This window comes from Phyllobates terribilis, unplaced genomic scaffold, assembly GCF_046119375.1.
Source record: "Phyllobates terribilis strain yellow unplaced genomic scaffold, ASM4611937v1 Scaffold_213__1_contigs__length_3403324, whole genome shotgun sequence".
Classification (NCBI taxonomy): domain Eukaryota; kingdom Metazoa; phylum Chordata; class Amphibia; order Anura; family Dendrobatidae; genus Phyllobates; species Phyllobates terribilis.
Genome location: NW_027362973.1, coordinates 1,257,740 through 1,279,017, shown reverse-complemented (window position 1 = coordinate 1,279,017; position 21,278 = coordinate 1,257,740). Strand labels below are relative to the sequence as shown.

The 21,278-nt window shown below is 48.1% G+C and overlaps 11 non-coding genes and 3 pseudogenes across 11 annotated transcripts; all 14 read left to right on the top strand.

The window, feature by feature from the left end:
* Positions 1 to 73: 73 nt before the first annotated feature.
* On the top strand, positions 74 to 151 carry LOC141214133 (U2 spliceosomal RNA; annotated as a pseudogene).
* Positions 152 to 5,715: 5,564 nt separating this feature from the next.
* LOC141214070 (U2 spliceosomal RNA) lies at positions 5,716 to 5,908 on the top strand. The gene has a single exon (XR_012283400.1). It is a non-coding gene; the product is annotated as a U2 spliceosomal RNA (small nuclear RNA).
* A 1,115-nt stretch (positions 5,909 to 7,023) lies between these two features.
* LOC141214109 (U2 spliceosomal RNA) lies at positions 7,024 to 7,214 on the top strand. Its single transcript, XR_012283430.1, has one exon. It is a non-coding gene; the product is annotated as a U2 spliceosomal RNA (small nuclear RNA).
* Positions 7,215 to 8,329: 1,115 nt separating this feature from the next.
* Positions 8,330 to 8,520, top strand: LOC141214096 (U2 spliceosomal RNA). Its single transcript, XR_012283422.1, has one exon. It is a non-coding gene; the product is annotated as a U2 spliceosomal RNA (small nuclear RNA).
* A 1,115-nt stretch (positions 8,521 to 9,635) lies between these two features.
* On the top strand, positions 9,636 to 9,826 carry LOC141214085 (U2 spliceosomal RNA). The gene has a single exon (XR_012283413.1). It is a non-coding gene; the product is annotated as a U2 spliceosomal RNA (small nuclear RNA).
* A 1,115-nt stretch (positions 9,827 to 10,941) lies between these two features.
* On the top strand, positions 10,942 to 11,132 carry LOC141214074 (U2 spliceosomal RNA). The gene has a single exon (XR_012283404.1). It is a non-coding gene; the product is annotated as a U2 spliceosomal RNA (small nuclear RNA).
* Positions 11,133 to 12,247: 1,115 nt separating this feature from the next.
* LOC141214063 (U2 spliceosomal RNA) lies at positions 12,248 to 12,438 on the top strand. Its single transcript, XR_012283393.1, has one exon. It is a non-coding gene; the product is annotated as a U2 spliceosomal RNA (small nuclear RNA).
* Positions 12,439 to 13,553: 1,115 nt separating this feature from the next.
* On the top strand, positions 13,554 to 13,744 carry LOC141214034 (U2 spliceosomal RNA). Its single transcript, XR_012283365.1, has one exon. It is a non-coding gene; the product is annotated as a U2 spliceosomal RNA (small nuclear RNA).
* A 1,115-nt stretch (positions 13,745 to 14,859) lies between these two features.
* Positions 14,860 to 15,050, top strand: LOC141214052 (U2 spliceosomal RNA). Its single transcript, XR_012283382.1, has one exon. It is a non-coding gene; the product is annotated as a U2 spliceosomal RNA (small nuclear RNA).
* A 1,115-nt stretch (positions 15,051 to 16,165) lies between these two features.
* On the top strand, positions 16,166 to 16,356 carry LOC141214040 (U2 spliceosomal RNA). The gene has a single exon (XR_012283371.1). It is a non-coding gene; the product is annotated as a U2 spliceosomal RNA (small nuclear RNA).
* Positions 16,357 to 17,471: 1,115 nt separating this feature from the next.
* On the top strand, positions 17,472 to 17,563 carry LOC141214154 (U2 spliceosomal RNA; annotated as a pseudogene).
* A 762-nt stretch (positions 17,564 to 18,325) lies between these two features.
* Positions 18,326 to 18,533, top strand: LOC141214091 (U2 spliceosomal RNA; annotated as a pseudogene).
* Positions 18,534 to 19,648: 1,115 nt separating this feature from the next.
* Positions 19,649 to 19,839, top strand: LOC141214029 (U2 spliceosomal RNA). The gene has a single exon (XR_012283360.1). It is a non-coding gene; the product is annotated as a U2 spliceosomal RNA (small nuclear RNA).
* A 1,115-nt stretch (positions 19,840 to 20,954) lies between these two features.
* LOC141214018 (U2 spliceosomal RNA) lies at positions 20,955 to 21,145 on the top strand. The gene has a single exon (XR_012283349.1). It is a non-coding gene; the product is annotated as a U2 spliceosomal RNA (small nuclear RNA).
* Positions 21,146 to 21,278: the final 133 nt, after the last annotated feature.

The window sequence follows — 21,278 nt, the reverse complement described above, 5'->3', positions numbered from 1 at the left end:
CCAGGAGCTCATCTCCACAAATGGACTTTTCAGGATCCTTGGGTGGCTCCGTAGTTTGAAACCAATTCTGGTTATCGCTTCTCGGCCTTTTGGCTAAGATCAAGTGTAGTATCTGTTCTTTTAAGAACACAAGAGCTACGATCTACACTTGACGAGAGCGATCGAACTCGGAAGGAGAAGAGCTTCGGAGCCCAGCTGACATCGGAGAAGGAAGGCGGATATCGGTGGGAGGAAGAAGCTCTAAAGAATCCAGAAGAAGACGAAGACTCGGAGAAGAATCGGGCTGTCCTGTGGAATCTTCGAGGAAGAAAATCATCGAGACAAAGACCTTTCGGGGAATTTGTCCAGAACACGACGGGAGAAGAATCTGCATAGCTCCACCCATTCCGGGAAGAGTTCCAGCTCCAGCTCCAAGAAGTAACTGCAGGAGGAAAGCCATGGCAAGCGCTGCGAGGAAGGCTGAAAAGAAGAGCCTGGAGCAGGGGACAGCCAGGAGGGCCCAGCCAGGAGCCGATTCTGACCCCAAGGACTCTGCCTCCACGACTGGCCAGCAGAAGGGACCCCAGAAGCCCCACCACGAAGCTCCAGCCCTGGAGCCATGGATGCGGCAGACGGTGGCCCTGAAGCTGAAGGAAGTGGATGGGAGGGTGCCGGACATGTCCTCGGACGTGTTCTGCCAGAAGATGCTGCTGGATCGAGGCTTCTCCAGGTCGGACACCCTCAGCATCCAGACCTTCTTGACGGGGATCTTCTTCGTCACCTTCGCCACTGTGAACACCTGCAGGAGGTTCTGGGAAATGGTAAGCGCAAAAGGACCGGATAATTCTTTCTCTGCCTTTACAGGTAGCTGCCCTATCCAGAGGGACGAAAGGAGGATCACGGTCTCCATGCGCAACCCGCACACCCCAGGCCAAGACATCTGTACCTTCCTGAGACGCTTCTGTTTGGTTGTGAAGGAACCCTCTCACATCCTGAATGGACTCGGCTTCTGGACAGGTAAGTGGTCGGTGACCGTTAGACTTCACAGGGACCTGGCGTACTCAGACGGACTTCGGCACCTGCCCCCGACATTCTCCCTGGGCAACTCCTACGGCCTCATCTATTACCCGGACATGCCGCGGAACTGCAGGAGATGCGGCAAGAACGGCCACGAGATGAAGGACTGCAAGGAGGATGCCTGCAGGATTTGTCGAGTGACGGGACACAGCTCGAAGGACTGCCCGAAGAAGACGTCCTGCAACCTGTGTGGGCTGGCGGCTCATCTATACAAGGATTGCCCCAAGCGTGAGAGATCCTGGGCATCGGTGGTTGGGACGACCCCAGCTCCGGAGGACAAGGCCCCGACGACCAGGCCTGTGAAGGTCAAGGACGCGACAACCAAGGCCCCAGCGGCCAAGGCCGAGATGACCAAGGCCAAAGCGGTCAAGGAGTCGGTGGCCAAAGCCCCAGCGACGGTCCCAACAGCTCCGAAGCAGAAGAAAAAGTCAAAGGAGGGTAAGAGTTCTGTCACCCCTCTCTCGATCCCTCCCCCTGCCACCCCCGTCCAATCCCCCCCCACCCCGGCCACCCCTGCTGAGGATTCCACTTCCTCTTCCTCCTTCCCCTACTCCTCAGCAGGTGTCCTTTCCCCTGCCCCGGCAGCCACTCTCCCTCCCCAGACCATGGTAGCGGTGGAATTAACCTTTCCTCCACCCGCCGCTATCTATTCCGAGGAGGATTTTCCCCTTCTTGTCTCCCCAGTTCCAACCCGGGGAAAGAGGAAAGTGGAGGACAGCCCTGCTACTGAATCCTCCAAAAAGAAGATTCTGGATTTCGTAGGCGAAAAGGAGGATACCCTCCCTGAGCCAGAAGAGATGGAGCACATGGTTGAGACCCTGGTGGCCGAGCCAGAAGAGGAGGAACTGGTGGTCGCCGAGATCGAGGCCGCGCTGCTTGACCAGATGGAGGAAGAGGGCCTGCTGGTGATCCCGTCACCAGCAGTCAACACCGACGAGGGACCACCCGACCGGAGTGGTAACTAAGGTGTATTGCCTGCGCTAACTTTTTCTTTTTTCCCTACATGATGGCTAATATTAACTTATTTTCCATTAATGTCAGGAGCATCAAGGACAAGTTCAGACGTCAGACTATTTATGCCTTCCTTACTTCCCAGTTGTGTGATGTTTATATGTTGCAGGAATGTTCCCTTCCCTCCTCTAGGTCCTTCAAACATCTGGCCAGGGAGTGGTCCCACGGTCCATCCTACTGGTCCGGTGGGGGTGACTGCAAGTCTGCGGGGGTCGCAATTCTGATCAGGGGGGGCGCATTCACGCTTGAGTCCGTCCAGGAGCTCATCTGCGGCAGGGCTCTTGTTGTAGATGGCAACTGGGCAGGAGAACCTGTCAGGTTCATCAACGTGTATGCGTCCCCACTGAAGAATGAGCGTTTGGAGCTTTTCCAGACCCTGCGGCTTCAGCTTGCCACCACCAGGACCTTAGTGATGGCCGGGGATTTCAACTGCCCCATCGAGGAGGATGGTCGTAGTTCTGGCACATCTGCCAAGTTGGACATCACGTCCAAGCTGCTCATCGAGATGGTAACCGAGGCCTCTCTTCAGGACGTGGTGGGCTCCATGGGGAGAGGCTCCACGAACTATTCGTGGAGCCGACCCGATGGCTCACTCCGCTCCAGGATTGACTTTGTGTTCACCTCTCGGGCAGTCAGGCAGAGTAGGCGCTCGATGGTCCCCTGCTTCTTCTCCGACCACAGAGCCATTCACTTACAAGGTGTCCTCGGCGACGGTTTTCCGTCCGGCCCCGGCTCCTGGAAGCTGAATTGTGCTCTGCTGGCTCAGGATGAAGTCGTGGAGGAGCTGAGAGCAGCCTACGCAATGTGGCAGTCCTACAAGGGTAGCTTCCAAACAGTCTCTGATTGGTGGGAATATGTTAAACTTGAGTTTCGCTGTTTCTTTCAGGCCAAGGGTCGACAACAGGCGTGTGAGAAGAGGAGGGACTTCAGAGGGCTGCAGCGCGAGCTGCGGTCGCTGCAGGACCTTCTTCACTGCGGCTGGGACGTGAGGGAGGAGCTGGAGGAGACCAAGAAGAGCCTGAAAAGGCACTTTGAGGAGGAGTCCAAGCGAATCGTCTTCCGTTCCAAAGTGGAGAATCTGGAGAAGGGTGAGAAATGTAACTCATTCTTTTTCAGGAAACTTCATGCCGGTCACACGCCCCTGAACGAGCTGCGAGACGAGAGCGGAAACATGCGACGTGGGAAGGAGGACGTGATGAGGGTCGTCAGCGACTTCTACAGCAAACTCTACTCCCACAAGACTACCGACCCCGACGCTGCTGATAAGTTCCTGTCAGGTATCACTAACCATCTTGATCCTGCAGGCACGGCAGCCTTGGACAAACCTCTGATGGTGGGCGAATTGCTCTCTGCCGCTAAATCCTTTAGGACCGGCAGGACCCCGGGCAGTGATGGTCTTCCAGCGGAGCTCTATGTAGCGCTGGGAGACCTCATCTGTCCGGACCTGTTGGACCTGTACGAGGAGATGGTGGTGGAGGGTAGAATGCCTCCATCTTTGAGGGAAGGAATGGTCACGATCCTGTACAAGCGGAAGGGAGAGAGGTGCGACCTGAGGAATTGGCGTCCCATCACTCTGCTCAACGTGGACTACAAGATCCTGGCCAAGACGATGGCGACACGACTTAAGACGGTCATCAGACGGATCATCCACCCGGACCAGACCTGCGGCATCCCTGGACGTCGCATCGCAGACAGCCTCGCTCTCGTGCGGGACACGGTCGAGTACATCAAGGTCCGCCGCGCACACGCGGCCCTGGTCTCCTTGGATCAGGAGAAGGCCTTCGACCGGGTTTCCCACGAGTTCATGGGCCGAGCTCTGCACCGGTTAGGTTTGGGTAACATGTTTTGTTCGTATGTCCGTCTGATGTATTTTGATATCCACAGCTCGGTGTTGGTGAACGGCTGGAAGACTGACCCCTTCCCTGTCCTCTCTGGGGTCAGACAAGGCTGCCCTCTATCACCTCTTCTTTTTGTTTGTGTTATAGAACTCTTCGCAGAGGCTATCCGGCAGAATGGAGAGATCAGAGGGATCACCGCACCGGGTCCGGGACGACACGAGGTCAAGTGCTCGCTCTACATGGACGACGTCACCGTCTTCTGCGCTGATCGTGGTTCAGTCGACGCCCTCGTCCAGACGTGTGAGAGGTTCGGCCGGGCTTCAGGGGCCAAAGTCAACTGCAGGAAGTCGGAAGCCATGCTCTTCGGGGATTGGCAGCCGGCCTCCTCCGCCCTCTTCCCCTTCAACATTCAACCGGATTTCCTCAAGGTGCTGGGAGTCTGGTTCGGGAAGGAAGGAGCGGCCCTCAAGTCCTGGCAAGAACGCTTGGCCAAAGTGAAGCAACGGATCGGACTCTGGAGCCTCAGACACCTCACTTGTGAGGGTAAGGCACTCGTCCTGCGTAATGAGGTCCTGCCCGTCTTGCAGTACACGGCGCAGGCCTGGCCCCCACACGTCACTGTGTGCAGGGCCATTACCAGGACAGTGTTTCACTTTGTCTGGGGATCCAAGATGGACAGAGTCAGGCGGGCCGTCATGTACAAGGAGCCTCGCAAGGGTGGGAAGGGCGTTCCAGATATCCCCACCCTCCTGCGATCCTCTTTTGTGTGTGATTGTGTCCGCCGGACTTTGCAAGTCAAGAATGGCTCCGCGGGCAGGTCCATGTCTCGCTTCTTCCTGCTTCCTCTTTGGAGGCGACTCGGCTGGGACAAGTGGGACAGCTCCTTCCCCTACAACTGGACGACGCCATGGTTCTACGGAGACGTCGTTCGATTTGTGGGGGAACATCAACTGGAGGGACTCAAGCCCGACTTGTGGAAGCCCAAAACTATCCACAAGCTCATCAGAGCCAAGGATGACGTGGAGAACATCACAGGACTTCACCAGGACACGCTGGAGACTGTGTGGACAAATGTGTCGTCTGACAGGCTGACCAACGGGCACAAGGACTTGTCGTGGATGGCGATTCAGGGCGGACTGCCCGTCCGGTCATTCATGCATGCCCGGAACCTGTGCAAGACCCGGTACTGCCCAAGGTGCCCCTTCGTGGAGGAAACATCTTTGCACACTTTTTGGGACTGCGGATTTGCACAGCGCCTGTTGACTGCCCTTGAGGACGACCTGAGGAACTCTGTCCCCAGGGCGAGCCTATCGCACCATTCTGTGCTTTACGGACTCTTCCCTGGGGTTCATACCGTCGGACCCATCCAGGAGGCTTGGCGCCTTATGAACTGCTTCAAGGATGCCGTTTGGGTCGCCAGGAACCGGCTCATCTTGAGGAGGGAGAGGATGTCCATCCAGGACTGCAGCAGGCTGATCCACAGCCTGCTCAGAGACTATTCCATCGTGGACGGTCCGGAGGACGAGGATGAGGACTAAACCCCTCCTCCCCCTCTCCCCTTATGTGTCTTGTCTTTCAATAAAGCTTCGGGCCTGTGATTTTCCCCTCCCCATCCCCTTTTTCCCAATCCCCATCTCTTATCACGATTCTTCGTACTGTATTGATTGACATGCTTTTTCTTTCAGATTGAGTGTTTTGTGTAGCATAGGGGTGTGATGTGTCTAGTTAGTGCGTCGTATCCTCATGCTATGTAAATATGATGTAGAATTCTGTGTGTACTGGGCTGCGGCACTGTACACTGTCTGTTAACTTATTTTTTGTGCTAATAAAAGATATATTCAATCAAAAAATCTGTTCTTATCAGTTTAATATCTGATACGTCCCCTATCTGGGGACCATATATTAAATGGATTTTTAGAACAGGGAGATGGAAAAAGAGCTTGCTCTGTCCACTCCACGCATTGACCTGGTATTGCATTATCTCCAGGACCGGTGCACCCCTTCTTTAATGCAGTTTCTAAAATCAGAAAGAATTGAATTCAATGTTTTTTGTTCATTTTGCTTGTTTGTCGGACTTTGGGATGGACTCTTTGGCTTTGCTTTTCTTCTCCTCATTGGATTTTTCATGTTCAAAGTTGCAGAAGCCAGATTACAAGCTCATTTTGGTTCAACTTCAGCAACTGTGCATTGCATTGCCATGTAATGTGATGCAATGCTATCTTTCTAGCTCTCCCTTTTTACTTCCTTTTGGATAAACAGACATATTAGGCAAGCATTTTGGAGCTTTCACCTAAATAACTACAGGTGGTGAGATAAGCTGCACAATATAATTGACCTTTCAGTATATTGTTGCACACACACCATCTATTTAGCAAATGCCCTTGTTATCAACAGCAGCCTTTTAAACTCACCTGAGCTAACAGGTATGTGCGCTGGTTACTCTGCTGCGCTTAAAATTTCTTTTTTGGTTTGCTACAATGCCTTTTCTGAAACGTTGTCTCCTTCTGCTGGAACACTGACTTCTTTCATTTAATGCCTGCAGACTATAAAAGAGAACCCAACCCAAAAAGTTTGGTTGATTAGTCTGTGGCATTCTGTTAAACTGTTGCTTATGGCGGTCTCTGTGAGCTTCTCAGCGACATTCAGCCAGCCAGGTATCCTGCCTGCAGTAGATGGAATGTGGCAATGGAACGCTGGCTGCGCGTGTCATAATAGGCTCTGAGCCTTTATATACCTGTGCACAGCAGCAGCCACCTTCAGTCTGCTGCTGGACAGCCAGCAGCAGCAGCAGCAGGAGAGGTATGTAATCAGGAGCCCTCCTGCTAAGGGTAGACAGCTGCTCGTTCCACCCCACCCCCCGCCTTAATTGGTTCTCCTCCCTTCCAACGGTGTTGAGGCGGGTGGGAACAGCAGGGGGTGAAGGTGCTGTGTTTAAAGAGGTGGAGTTATGCAGATCTAAAACGCGTGGATTGCAGCAGCAGCAAGCCGAAAAGTGCAGGCATGTAAGGGATCTAGAAGTTGACAACATGTCTTCTTAACGGGAGTCCAGGAGCTCATCTCCACAAATGGACTTTTCAGGATCCTTGGGTGGCTCCGTAGTTTGAAACCAATTCTGGTTATCGCTTCTCGGCCTTTTGGCTAAGATCAAGTGTAGTATCTGTTCTTATCAGTTTAATATCTGATACGTCCCCTATCTGGGGACCATATATTAAATGGATTTTTAGAACAGGGAGATGGAAAAAGAGCTTGCTCTGTCCACTCCACGCATTGACCTGGTATTGCAGTATCTCCAGGACCGGTGCACCCCTTCTTTAATGCAGTTTCTAAAATCAGAAAGAATTGAATTCAATGTTTTTTGTTCATTTTGCTTGTTTGTCGGATTTTGGGATGGACTCTTTGGCTTTGCTTTTCTTCTCCTCATTGGATTTTTCATGTTCAAAGTTGCAGAAGCCAGATTACAAGCTCATTTTGGTTCAACTTCAGCAACTGTGCATTGCATTGCCATGTAATGTGATGCAATGCTATCTTTCTAGCTCTCCCTTTTTACTTCCTTTTGGATAAACAGACATATTAGGCAAGCATTTTGGAGCTTTCACCTAAATAACTACAGGTGGTGAGATAAGCTGCACAATATAATTGACCTTTCAGTATATTGTTGCACACACACCATCTATTTAGCAAATGCCCTTGTTATCAACAGCAGCCTTTTAAACTCACCTGAGCTAACAGGTATGTGCGCTGGTTACTCTGCTGCGCTTAAAATTTCTTTTTTGGTTTGCTACAATGCCTTTTCTGAAACGTTGTCTCCTTCTGCTGGAACACTGACTTCTTTCATTTAATGCCTGCAGACTATAAAAGAGAACCCAACCCAAAAAGTTTGGTTGATTAGTCTGTGGCATTCTGTTAAACTGTTGCTTATGGCGGTCTCTGTGAGCTTCTCAGCGACATTCAGCCAGCCAGGTATCCTGCCTGCAGTAGATGGAATGTGGCAATGGAACGCTGGCTGCGCGTGTCATAATAGGCTCTGAGCCTTTATATACCTGTGCACAGCAGCAGCCACCTTCAGTCTGCTGCTGGACAGCCAGCAGCAGCAGCAGCAGGAGAGGTATGTAATCAGGAGCCCTCCTGCTAAGGGTAGACAGCTGCTCGTTCCACCCCACCCCCCGCCTTAATTGGTTCTCCTCCCTTCCAACGGTGTTGAGGCGGGTGGGAACAGCAGGGGGTGAAGGTGCTGTGTTTAAAGAGGTGGAGTTATGCAGATCTAAAACGCGTGGATTGCAGCAGCAGCAAGCCGAAAAGTGCAGGCATGTAAGGGATCTAGAGGTTGACAACATGTCTTCTTAACGGGAGTCCAGGAGCTCATCTCCACAAATGGACTTTTCAGGATCCTTGGGTGGCTCCGTAGTTTGAAACCAATTCTGGTTATCGCTTCTCGGCCTTTTGGCTAAGATCAAGTGTAGTATCTGTTCTTATCAGTTTAATATCTGATACGTCCCCTATCTGGGGACCATATATTAAATGGATTTTTAGAACAGGGAGATGGAAAAAGAGCTTGCTCTGTCCACTCCACGCATTGACCTGGTATTGCAGTATCTCCAGGACCGGTGCACCCCTTCTTTAATGCAGTTTCTAAAATCAGAAAGAATTGAATTCAATGTTTTTTGTTCATTTTGCTTGTTTGTCGGATTTTGGGATGGACTCTTTGGCTTTGCTTTTCTTCTCCTCATTGGATTTTTCATGTTCAAAGTTGCAGAAGCCAGATTACAAGCTCATTTTGGTTCAACTTCAGCAACTGTGCATTGCATTGCCATGTAATGTGATGCAATGCTATCTTTCTAGCTCTCCCTTTTTACTTCCTTTTGGATAAACAGACATATTAGGCAAGCATTTTGGAGCTTTCACCTAAATAACTACAGGTGGTGAGATAAGCTGCACAATATAATTGACCTTTCAGTATATTGTTGCACACACACCATCTATTTAGCAAATGCCCTTGTTATCAACAGCAGCCTTTTAAACTCACCTGAGCTAACAGGTATGTGCGCTGGTTACTCTGCTGCGCTTAAAATTTCTTTTTTGGTTTGCTACAATGCCTTTTCTGAAACGTTGTCTCCTTCTGCTGGAACACTGACTTCTTTCATTTAATGCCTGCAGACTATAAAAGAGAACCCAACCCAAAAAGTTTGGTTGATTAGTCTGTGGCATTCTGTTAAACTGTTGCTTATGGCGGTCTCTGTGAGCTTCTCAGCGACATTCAGCCAGCCAGGTATCCTGCCTGCAGTAGATGGAATGTGGCAATGGAACGCTGGCTGCGCGTGTCATAATAGGCTCTGAGCCTTTATATACCTGTGCACAGCAGCAGCCACCTTCAGTCTGCTGCTGGACAGCCAGCAGCAGCAGCAGCAGGAGAGGTATGTAATCAGGAGCCCTCCTGCTAAGGGTAGACAGCTGCTCGTTCCACTCCACCCCCCGCCTTAATTGGTTCTCCTCCCTTCCAACGGTGTTGAGGCGGGTGGGAACAGCAGGGGGTGAAGGTGCTGTGTTTAAAGAGGTGGAGTTATGCAGATCTAAAACGCGTGGATTGCAGCAGCAGCAAGCCGAAAAGTGCAGGCATGTAAGGGATCTAGAGGTTGACAACATGTCTTCTTAACGGGAGTCCAGGAGCTCATCTCCACAAATGGACTTTTCAGGATCCTTGGGTGGCTCCGTAGTTTGAAACCAATTCTGGTTATCGCTTCTCGGCCTTTTGGCTAAGATCAAGTGTAGTATCTGTTCTTATCAGTTTAATATCTGATACGTCCCCTATCTGGGGACCATATATTAAATGGATTTTTAGAACAGGGAGATGGAAAAAGAGCTTGCTCTGTCCACTCCACGCATTGACCTGGTATTGCAGTATCTCCAGGACCGGTGCACCCCTTCTTTAATGCAGTTTCTAAAATCAGAAAGAATTGAATTCAATGTTTTTTGTTCATTTTGCTTGTTTGTCGGATTTTGGGATGGACTCTTTGGCTTTGCTTTTCTTCTCCTCATTGGATTTTTCATGTTCAAAGTTGCAGAAGCCAGATTACAAGCTCATTTTGGTTCAACTTCAGCAACTGTGCATTGCATTGCCATGTAATGTGATGCAATGCTATCTTTCTAGCTCTCCCTTTTTACTTCCTTTTGGATAAACAGACATATTAGGCAAGCATTTTGGAGCTTTCACCTAAATAACTACAGGTGGTGAGATAAGCTGCACAATATAATTGACCTTTCAGTATATTGTTGCACACACACCATCTATTTAGCAAATGCCCTTGTTATCAACAGCAGCCTTTTAAACTCACCTGAGCTAACAGGTATGTGCGCTGGTTACTCTGCTGCGCTTAAAATTTCTTTTTTGGTTTGCTACAATGCCTTTTCTGAAACGTTGTCTCCTTCTGCTGGAACACTGACTTCTTTCATTTAATGCCTGCAGACTATAAAAGAGAACCCAACCCAAAAAGTTTGGTTGATTAGTCTGTGGCATTCTGTTAAACTGTTGCTTATGGCGGTCTCTGTGAGCTTCTCAGCGACATTCAGCCAGCCAGGTATCCTGCCTGCAGTAGATGGAATGTGGCAATGGAACGCTGGCTGCGCGTGTCATAATAGGCTCTGAGCCTTTATATACCTGTGCACAGCAGCAGCCACCTTCAGTCTGCTGCTGGACAGCCAGCAGCAGCAGCAGCAGGAGAGGTATGTAATCAGGAGCCCTCCTGCTAAGGGTAGACAGCTGCTCGTTCCACCCCACCCCCCGCCTTAATTGGTTCTCCTCCCTTCCAACGGTGTTGAGGCGGGTGGGAACAGCAGGGGGTGAAGGTGCTGTGTTTAAAGAGGTGGAGTTATGCAGATCTAAAACGCGTGGATTGCAGCAGCAGCAAGCCGAAAAGTGCAGGCATGTAAGGGATCTAGAGGTTGACAACATGTCTTCTTAACGGGAGTCCAGGAGCTCATCTCCACAAATGGACTTTTCAGGATCCTTGGGTGGCTCCGTAGTTTGAAACCAATTCTGGTTATCGCTTCTCGGCCTTTTGGCTAAGATCAAGTGTAGTATCTGTTCTTATCAGTTTAATATCTGATACGTCCCCTATCTGGGGACCATATATTAAATGGATTTTTAGAACAGGGAGATGGAAAAAGAGCTTGCTCTGTCCACTCCACGCATTGACCTGGTATTGCAGTATCTCCAGGACCGGTGCACCCCTTCTTTAATGCAGTTTCTAAAATCAGAAAGAATTGAATTCAATGTTTTTTGTTCATTTTGCTTGTTTGTCGGATTTTGGGATGGACTCTTTGGCTTTGCTTTTCTTCTCCTCATTGGATTTTTCATGTTCAAAGTTGCAGAAGCCAGATTACAAGCTCATTTTGGTTCAACTTCAGCAACTGTGCATTGCATTGCCATGTAATGTGATGCAATGCTATCTTTCTAGCTCTCCCTTTTTACTTCCTTTTGGATAAACAGACATATTAGGCAAGCATTTTGGAGCTTTCACCTAAATAACTACAGGTGGTGAGATAAGCTGCACAATATAATTGACCTTTCAGTATATTGTTGCACACACACCATCTATTTAGCAAATGCCCTTGTTATCAACAGCAGCCTTTTAAACTCACCTGAGCTAACAGGTATGTGCGCTGGTTACTCTGCTGCGCTTAAAATTTCTTTTTTGGTTTGCTACAATGCCTTTTCTGAAACGTTGTCTCCTTCTGCTGGAACACTGACTTCTTTCATTTAATGCCTGCAGACTATAAAAGAGAACCCAACCCAAAAAGTTTGGTTGATTAGTCTGTGGCATTCTGTTAAACTGTTGCTTATGGCGGTCTCTGTGAGCTTCTCAGCGACATTCAGCCAGCCAGGTATCCTGCCTGCAGTAGATGGAATGTGGCAATGGAACGCTGGCTGCGCGTGTCATAATAGGCTCTGAGCCTTTATATACCTGTGCACAGCAGCAGCCACCTTCAGTCTGCTGCTGGACAGCCAGCAGCAGCAGCAGCAGGAGAGGTATGTAATCAGGAGCCCTCCTGCTAAGGGTAGACAGCTGCTCGTTCCACCCCACCCCCCGCCTTAATTGGTTCTCCTCCCTTCCAACGGTGTTGAGGCGGGTGGGAACAGCAGGGGGTGAAGGTGCTGTGTTTAAAGAGGTGGAGTTATGCAGATCTAAAACGCGTGGATTGCAGCAGCAGCAAGCCAAAAAGTGCAGGCATGTAAGGGATCTAGAGGTTGACAACATGTCTTCTTAACGGGAGTCCAGGAGCTCATCTCCACAAATGGACTTTTCAGGATCCTTGGGTGGCTCCGTAGTTTGAAACCAATTCTGGTTATCGCTTCTCGGCCTTTTGGCTAAGATCAAGTGTAGTATCTGTTCTTATCAGTTTAATATCTGATACGTCCCCTATCTGGGGACCATATATTAAATGGATTTTTAGAACAGGGAGATGGAAAAAGAGCTTGCTCTGTCCACTCCACGCATTGACCTGGTATTGCAGTATCTCCAGGACCGGTGCACCCCTTCTTTAATGCAGTTTCTAAAATCAGAAAGAATTGAATTCAATGTTTTTTGTTCATTTTGCTTGTTTGTCGGATTTTGGGATGGACTCTTTGGCTTTGCTTTTCTTCTCCTCATTGGATTTTTCATGTTCAAAGTTGCAGAAGCCAGATTACAAGCTCATTTTGGTTCAACTTCAGCAACTGTGCATTGCATTGCCATGTAATGTGATGCAATGCTATCTTTCTAGCTCTCCCTTTTTACTTCCTTTTGGATAAACAGACATATTAGGCAAGCATTTTGGAGCTTTCACCTAAATAACTACAGGTGGTGAGATAAGCTGCACAATATAATTGACCTTTCAGTATATTGTTGCACACACACCATCTATTTAGCAAATGCCCTTGTTATCAACAGCAGCCTTTTAAACTCACCTGAGCTAACAGGTATGTGCGCTGGTTACTCTGCTGCGCTTAAAATTTCTTTTTTGGTTTGCTACAATGCCTTTTCTGAAACGTTGTCTCCTTCTGCTGGAACACTGACTTCTTTCATTTAATGCCTGCAGACTATAAAAGAGAACCCAACCCAAAAAGTTTGGTTGATTAGTCTGTGGCATTCTGTTAAACTGTTGCTTATGGCGGTCTCTGTGAGCTTCTCAGCGACATTCAGCCAGCCAGGTATCCTGCCTGCAGTAGATGGAATGTGGCAATGGAACGCTGGCTGCGCGTGTCATAATAGGCTCTGAGCCTTTATATACCTGTGCACAGCAGCAGCCACCTTCAGTCTGCTGCTGGACAGCCAGCAGCAGCAGCAGCAGGAGAGGTATGTAATCAGGAGCCCTCCTGCTAAGGGTAGACAGCTGCTCGTTCCACCCCACCCCCCGCCTTAATTGGTTCTCCTCCCTTCCAACGGTGTTGAGGCGGGTGGGAACAGCAGGGGGTGAAGGTGCTGTGTTTAAAGAGGTGGAGTTATGCAGATCTAAAACGCGTGGATTGCAGCAGCAGCAAGCCGAAAAGTGCAGGCATGTAAGGGATCTAGAGGTTGACAACATGTCTTCTTAACGGGAGTCCAGGAGCTCATCTCCACAAATGGACTTTTCAGGATCCTTGGGTGGCTCCGTAGTTTGAAACCAATTCTGGTTATCGCTTCTCGGCCATTTGGCTAAGATCAAGTGTAGTATCTGTTCTTATCAGTTTAATATCTGATACGTCCCCTATCTGGGGACCATATATAAAATGGATTTTTAGAACAGGGAGATGGAAAAAGAGCTTGCTCTGTCCACTCCACGCATTGACCTGGTATTGCAGTATCTCCAGGACCGGTGCACCCCTTCTTTAATGCAGTTTGTAAAATCAGAAAGAATTGAATTCAATGTTTTTTGTTCATTTTGCTTGTTTGTCGGATTTTGGAATGGACTCTTTGGCTTTGCTTTTCTTCTCCTCATTGGATTTTTCATGTTCAAAGTTGCAGAAGCCAGATTACAAGCTCATTTTGGTTCAACTTCAGCAACTGTGCATTGCATTGCCATGTAATGTGATGCAATGCTATCTTTCTAGCTCTCCCTTTTTACTTCCTTTTGGATAAACAGACATATTAGGCAAGCATTTTGGAGCTTTCACCTAAATAACTACAGGTGGTGAGATAAGCTGCACAATATAATTGACCTTTCAGTATATTGTTGCACACACACCATCTATTTAGCAAATGCCCTTGTTATCAACAGCAGCCTTTTAAACTCACCTGAGCTAACAGGTATGTGCGCTGGTTACTCTGCTGCGCTTAAAATTTCTTTTTTGGTTTGCTACAATGCCTTTTCTGAAACGTTGTCTCCTTCTGCTGGAACACTGACTTCTTTCATTTAATGCCTGCAGACTATAAAAGAGAACCCAACCCAAAAAGTTTGGTTGATTAGTCTGTGGCATTCTGTTAAACTGTTGCTTATGGCGGTCTCTGTGAGCTTCTCAGCGACATTCAGCCAGCCAGGTATCCTGCCTGCAGTAGATGGAATGTGGCAATGGAACGCTGGCTGCGCGTGTCATAATAGGCTCTGAGCCTTTATATACCTGTGCACAGCAGCAGCCACCTTCAGTCTGCTGCTGGACAGCCAGCAGCAGCAGCAGCAGGAGAGGTATGTAATCAGGAGCCCTCCTGCTAAGGGTAGACAGCTGCTCGTTCCACCCCACCCCCCGCCTTAATTGGTTCTCCTCCCTTCCAACGGTGTTGAGGCGGGTGGGAACAGCAGGGGGTGAAGGTGCTGTGTTTAAAGAGGTGGAGTTATGCAGATCTAAAACGCGTGGATTGCAGCAGCAGCAAGCCGAAAAGTGCAGGCATGTAAGGGATCTAGAGGTTGACAACATGTCTTCTTAACGGGAGTCCAGGAGCTCATCTCCACAAATGGACTTTTCAGGATCCTTGGGTGGCTCCGTAGTTTGAAACCAATTCTGGTTATCGCTTCTCGGCCTTTTGGCTAAGATCAAGTGTAGTATCTGTTCTTATCAGTTTAATATCTGATACGTCCCCTATCTGGGGACCATATATTAAATGGATTTTTAGAACAGGGAGATGGAAAAAGAGCTTGCTCTGTCCACTCCACGCATTGACCTGGTATTGCAGTATCTCCAGGACCGGTGCACCCCTTCTTTAATGCAGTTTCTAAAATCAGAAAGAATTGAATTCAATGTTTTTTGTTCATTTTGCTTGTTTGTCGGATTTTGGGATGGACTCTTTGGCTTTGCTTTTCTTCTCCTCATTGGATTTTTCATGTTCAAAGTTGCAGAAGCCAGATTACAAGCTCATTTTGGTTCAACTTCAGCAACTGTGCATTGCATTGCCATGTAATGTGATGCAATGCTATCTTTCTAGCTCTCCCTTTTTACTTCCTTTTGGATAAACAGACATATTAGGCAAACATTTTGGAGCTTTCACCTAAATAACTACAGGTGGTGAGATAAGCTGCACAATATAATTGACCTTTCAGTATATTGTTGCACACACACCATCTATTTAGCAAATGCCCTTGTTATCAACAGCAGCCTTTTAAACTCACCTGAGCTAACAGGTATGTGCGCTGGTTACTCTGCTGCGCTTAAAATTTCTTTTTTGGTTTGCTACAATGCCTTTTCTGAAACGTTGTCTCCTTCTGCTGGAACACTGACTTCTTTCATTTAATGCCTGCAGACTATAAAAGAGAACCCAACCCAAAAAGTTTGGTTGATTAGTCTGTGGCATTCTGTTAAACTGTTGCTTATGGCGGTCTCTGTGAGCTTCTCAGCGACATTCAGCCAGCCAGGTATCCTGCCTGCAGTAGATGGAATGTGGCAATGGAACGCTGGCTGCGCGTGTCATAATAGGCTCTGAGCCTTTATATACCTGTGCACAGCAGCAGCCACCTTCAGTCTGCTGCTGGACAGCCAGCAGCAGCAGCAGCAGGAGAGGTATGTAATCAGGAGCCCTCCTGCTAAGGGTAGACAGCTGCTCGTTCCACCCCACCCCCCGCCTTAATTGGTTCTCCTCCCTTCCAACGGTGTTGAGGCGGGTGGGAACAGCAGGGGGTGAAGGTGCTGTGTTTAAAGAGGTGGAGTTATGCAGATCTAAAACGCGTGGATTGCAGCAGCAGCAAGCCGAAAAGTGCAGGCATGTAAGGGATCTAGAGGTTGACAACATGTCTTCTTAACGGGAGTCCAGGAGCTCATCTCCACAAATGGACTTTTCAGGATCCTTGGGTGGCTCCGTAGTTTGAAACCAATTCTGGTTATCGCTTCTCGGCCTTTTGGCTAAGATCAAGTGTAGTATCTGTTCTTATCAGTTTAATATCTGATACGTCCCCTATCTGGGGACCATATATTAAATGGATTTTTAGAACAGGGAGATGGAAAAAGAGCTTGCTCTGTCCACTCCACGCATTGACCTGGTATTGCAGTATCTCCAGGACCGGTGCACCCCTTCTTTAATGCAGTTTCTAAAATCAGAAAGAATTGAATTCAATGTTTTTTGTTCATTTTGCTTGTTTGTCGGATTTTGGGATGGACTCTTTGGCTTTGCTTTTCTTCTCCTCATTGGATTTTTCATGTTCAAAGTTGCAGAAGCCAGATTACAAGCTCATTTTGGTTCAACTTCAGCAACTGTGCATTGCATTGCCATGTAATGTGATGCAATGCTATCTTTCTAGCTCTCCCTTTTTACTTCCTTTTGGATAAACAGACATATTAGGCAAGCATTTTGGAGCTTTCACCTAAATAACTACAGGTGGTGAGATAAGCTGCACAATATAATTGACCTTTGAGTATATTGTTGCACACACACCATCTATTTAGCAAATGCCCTTGTTATCAACAGCAGCCTTTTAAACTCACCTGAGCTAACAGGTATGTGCGCTGGTTACTCTGCTGCGCTTAAAATTTCTTTTTTGGTTTGCTACAATGCCTTTTCTGAAACGTTGTCTCCTTCTGCTGAAACACTGACTTCTTTCATTTAATGCCTGCAGACTATAAAAGAGAACCCAACCCAAAAAGTTTGGTTGATTAGTCTGTGGCATTCTGTTAAACTGTTGCTTATGGCGGTCTCTGTGAGCTTCTCAGCGACATTCAGCCAGCCAGGTATCCTGCCTGCAGTAGATGGAATGTGGCAATGGAACGCTGGCTGCACGTGTCATAATAGGCTCTGAGCCTTTATATACCTGTGCACAGCAGCAGCCACCTTCAGTCTGCTGCTGGACAGCCAGCAGCAGCAGCAGCAGGAGAGGTATGTAATCAGGAGCCCTCCTGCTAAGGGTAGACAGCTGCTCGTTCCACCCCACCCCCCGCCTTAATTGGTTCTCCTCCCTTCCAACGGTGTTGAGGCGGGTGGGAACAGCAGGGGGTGAAGGTGCTGTGTTTAAAGAGGTGGAGTTATGCAGATCTAAAACGCGTGGATTGCAGCAGCAGCAAGCCGAAAAGTGCAGGCATGTAAGGGATCTAGAGGTTGACAACATGTCTTCTTAACGGGAGTCCAGGAGCTCATCTCCACAAATGGACTTTTCAGGATCCTTGGGTGGCTCCGTAGTTTGAAACCAATTCTGGTTATCGCTTCTCGGCCTTTTGGCTAAGATCAAGTGTAGTATCTTTCGAAAAGGCGGTTTTGGATGTTGGCCGCCCTAGTAGATTGATACATTATGCACACTGGGGTTTAGGCGCTTGTTAGTACCTCAGGTGGCTAATATAGTCATCTGGTGGAAAGCATGGCCCCCCAGGATCGACGCCATTGGGCCGGGGAAGATCGAAAGCCCGAAGTGTGAAGTGCCCCAGGAGTGGTGACCCTGGGGTGCCTTAACTCACTGGGATTGGGAACCCCACTTGAGTTTATGGCACATTTGCACAAGCACTTCAAATTTTCTTTCTTCGCACACACCCTTATTCCGGGCCTTCTGGCCTTAGGATGGGGAATTTTTCAGTTCCCGGTCGAAGGTCTGGGCAGTATTATACTGTGAAACCTTCACTATTTATTTAATTTCTTTGTCACTGTGTGTCCACTTATTCACGTGTGTCACGTCCTACTAGGATTTTGTCGGGATGCGGTTCCCTTACGGGTTCCTCTCTTGGCAGGTCTAGGGGGAGGGTGTGTGGCCATCAGGTTCCGCTCCCCCCTGAACCCCCCTGGCTCTCCTCTTTCGGGAGGAGAGTGTTGTTGGCTCCCCTCTTCCGGGTGGGGAGCACAGTCTTTGGCTCCCAGTGCCTTGATCGGGTGAGAACTCGGGCAGGTGCTGGGGGTAAGATTGGGTCGCCTCTGGCTTCGGCTGGAGGTGGCTTTTTGTCCCTGTTCCTCGCTGTAGCCTTTTGGCTCGGAGGGACGGGGAATGGTTTGGGGGACCCTTCTCCTTTTGGAGAGGGTTTCAATTAGACCAGCATCCTAGTGCACTTTTTTTGTGGCACTTGTCACTTTTTTAAGCGCACTCGGGTTTTGTACACGAATTCGGGCTTAAAAAAAGAAAAAATCTGTTCTTATCAGTTTAATATCTGATACGTCCCCTATCTGGGGACCATATATTAAATGGATTTTTAGAACAGGGAGATGGAAAAAGAGCTTGCTCTGTCCACTCCACGCATTGACCTGGTATTGCAGTATCTCCAGGACCGGTGCACCCCTTCTTTAATGCAGTTTCTAAAATCAGAAAGAATTGAATTCAATGTTTTTTGTTCATTTTGCTTGTTTGTCGGATTTTGGGATGGACTCTTTGGCTTTGCTTTTCTTCTCCTCATTGGATTTTTCATGTTCAAAGTTGCAGAAGCCAGATTACAAGCTCATTTTGGTTCAACTTCAGCAACTGTGCATTGCATTGCCATGTAATGTGATGCAATGCTATCTTTCTAGCTCTCCCTTTTTACTTCCTTTTGGATAAACAGACATATTAGGCAAGCATTTTGGAGCTTTCACCTAAATAACTACAGGTGGTGAGATAAGCTGCACAATATAATTGACCTTTCAGTATATTGTTGCACACACACCATCTATTTAGCAAATGCCCTTGTTATCAACAGCAGCCTTTTAAACTCACCTGAGCTAACAGGTATGTGCGCTGGTTACTCTGCTGCGCTTAAAATTTCTTTTTTGGTTTGCTACAATGCCTTTTCTGAAACGTTGTCTCCTTCTGCTGGAACACTGACTTCTTTCATTTAATGCCTGCAGACTATAAAAGAGAACCCAACCCAAAAAGTTTGGTTGATTAGTCTGTGGCATTCTGTTTAACTGTTGCTTATGGCGGTCTCTGTGAGCTTCTCAGCGACATTCAGCCAGCCAGGTATCCTGCCTGCAGTAGATGGAATGTGGCAATGGAACGCTGGCTGCGCGTGTCATAATAGGCTCTGAGCCTTTATATACCTGTGCACAGCAGCAGCCACCTTCAGTCTGCTGCTGGACAGCCAGCAGCAGCAGCAGCAGGAGAGGTATGTAATCAGGAGCCCTCCTGCTAAGGGTAGACAGCTGCTCGTTCCACCCCACCCCCCGCCTTAATTGGTTCTCCTCCCTTCCAACGGTGTTGAGGCGGGTGGGAACAGCAGGGGGTGAAGGTGCTGTGTTTAAAGAGGTGGAGTTATGCAGATCTAAAACGCGTGGATTGCAGCAGCAGCAAGCCGAAAAGTGCAGGCATGTAAGGGATCTAGAGGTTGACAACATGTCTTCTTAACGGGAGTCCAGGAGCTCATCTCCACAAATGGACTTTTCAGGATCCTTGGGTGGCTCCGTAGTTTGAAACCAATTCTGGTTATCGCTTCTCGGCCTTTTGGCTAAGATCAAGTGTAGTATCTGTTCTTATCAGTTTAATATCTGATACGTCCCCTATCTGGGGACCATATATTAAATGGATTTTTAGAACAGGGAGATGGAAAAAGAGCTTGCTCTGTCCACTCCACGCATTGACCTGGTATTGCAGTATCTCCAGGACCGGTGCACCCCTTCTTTAATGCAGTTTCTAAAATCAGAAAGAATTGAATTCAATGTTTTTTGTTCATTTTGCTTGTTTGTCGGATTTTGGGATGGACTCTTTGGCTTTGCTTTTCTTCTCCTCATTGGATTTTTCATGTTCAAAGTTGCAGAAGCCAGATTACAAGCTCATTTTGGTTCAACTTCAGCAACTGTGCATTGCATTGCCATGTAATGTGATGCAATGCTATCTTTCTAGCTCTCCCTTTTTACTTCCTTTTGGATAAACAGACATATTAGGCAAGCATTTTGGAGCTTTCACCTAAATAACTACAGGTGGTGAGATAAGCTGCACAATATAATTGACCTTTCAGTATATTGTTGCACACACACCATCTATTTAGCAAATGCCCTTGTTATCAACAGCAGCCTTTTAAACTCACCTGAGCTAACAGGTATGTGCGCTGGTTACTCTGCTGCGCTTAAAATTTCTTTTTTGGTTTGCTACAATGCCTTTTCTGAAACGTTGTCTCCTTCTGCTGGAACACTGACTTCTTTCATTTAATGCCTGCAGACTATAAAAGAGAACCCAACCCAAAAAGTTTGGTTGATTAGTCTGTGGCATTCTGTTAAACTGTTGCTTATGGCGGTCTCTGTGAGCTTCTCAGCGACATTCAGCCAGCCAGGTATCCTGCCTGCAGTAGATGGAATGTGGCAATGGAACGCTGGCTGCGCGTGTCATAATAGGCTCTGAGCCTTTATATACCTGTGCACAGCAGCAGCCACCTTCAGTCTGCTGCTGGACAGCCAGCAGCAGCAGCAGCAGGAGAGGTATGTAATCAGGAGCCCTCCTGCTAAGGGTAGACAGCTGCTCGTTCCACCCCACCCCCCGCCTTAATTGGTTCTCCTCCCTTCCAACGGTGTTGAGGCGGGTGGGAACAGCAGGGGGTGAAGGTGCTGTGTTTAAAGAGGTGGAGTTATGCAGATCTAAAACGCGTGGATTGCAGCAGCAGCAAGCCGAAAAGTGCAGGCATGTAAGGGATCTAGAGGTTGACAACATGTCTTCTTAACGGGAGTCCAGGAGCTCATCTCCACAAATGGACTTTTCAGGATCCTTGGGTGGCTCCGTAGTTTGAAACCAATTCTGGTTATCGCTTCTCGGCCTTTTGGCTAAGATCAAGTGTAGTATCTGTTCTTATCAGTTTAATATCTGATACGTCCCCTATCTGGGGACCATATATTAAATGGATTTTTAGAACAGGGAGATGGAAAAAGAGCTTGCTCTGTCCACTCCACGCATTGACCTGGTATTGCAGTATCTCCAGGACCGGTGCACCCCTTCTTTAATGCAGTTTCTAAAATCAGAAAGAATTGAATTCAATGTTTTTTGTTCATTTTGCTTGTTTGTCGGATTTTGGGATGGACTCTTTGGCTTTGCTTTTCTTCTCCTCATTGGATTTTTCATGTTCAAAGT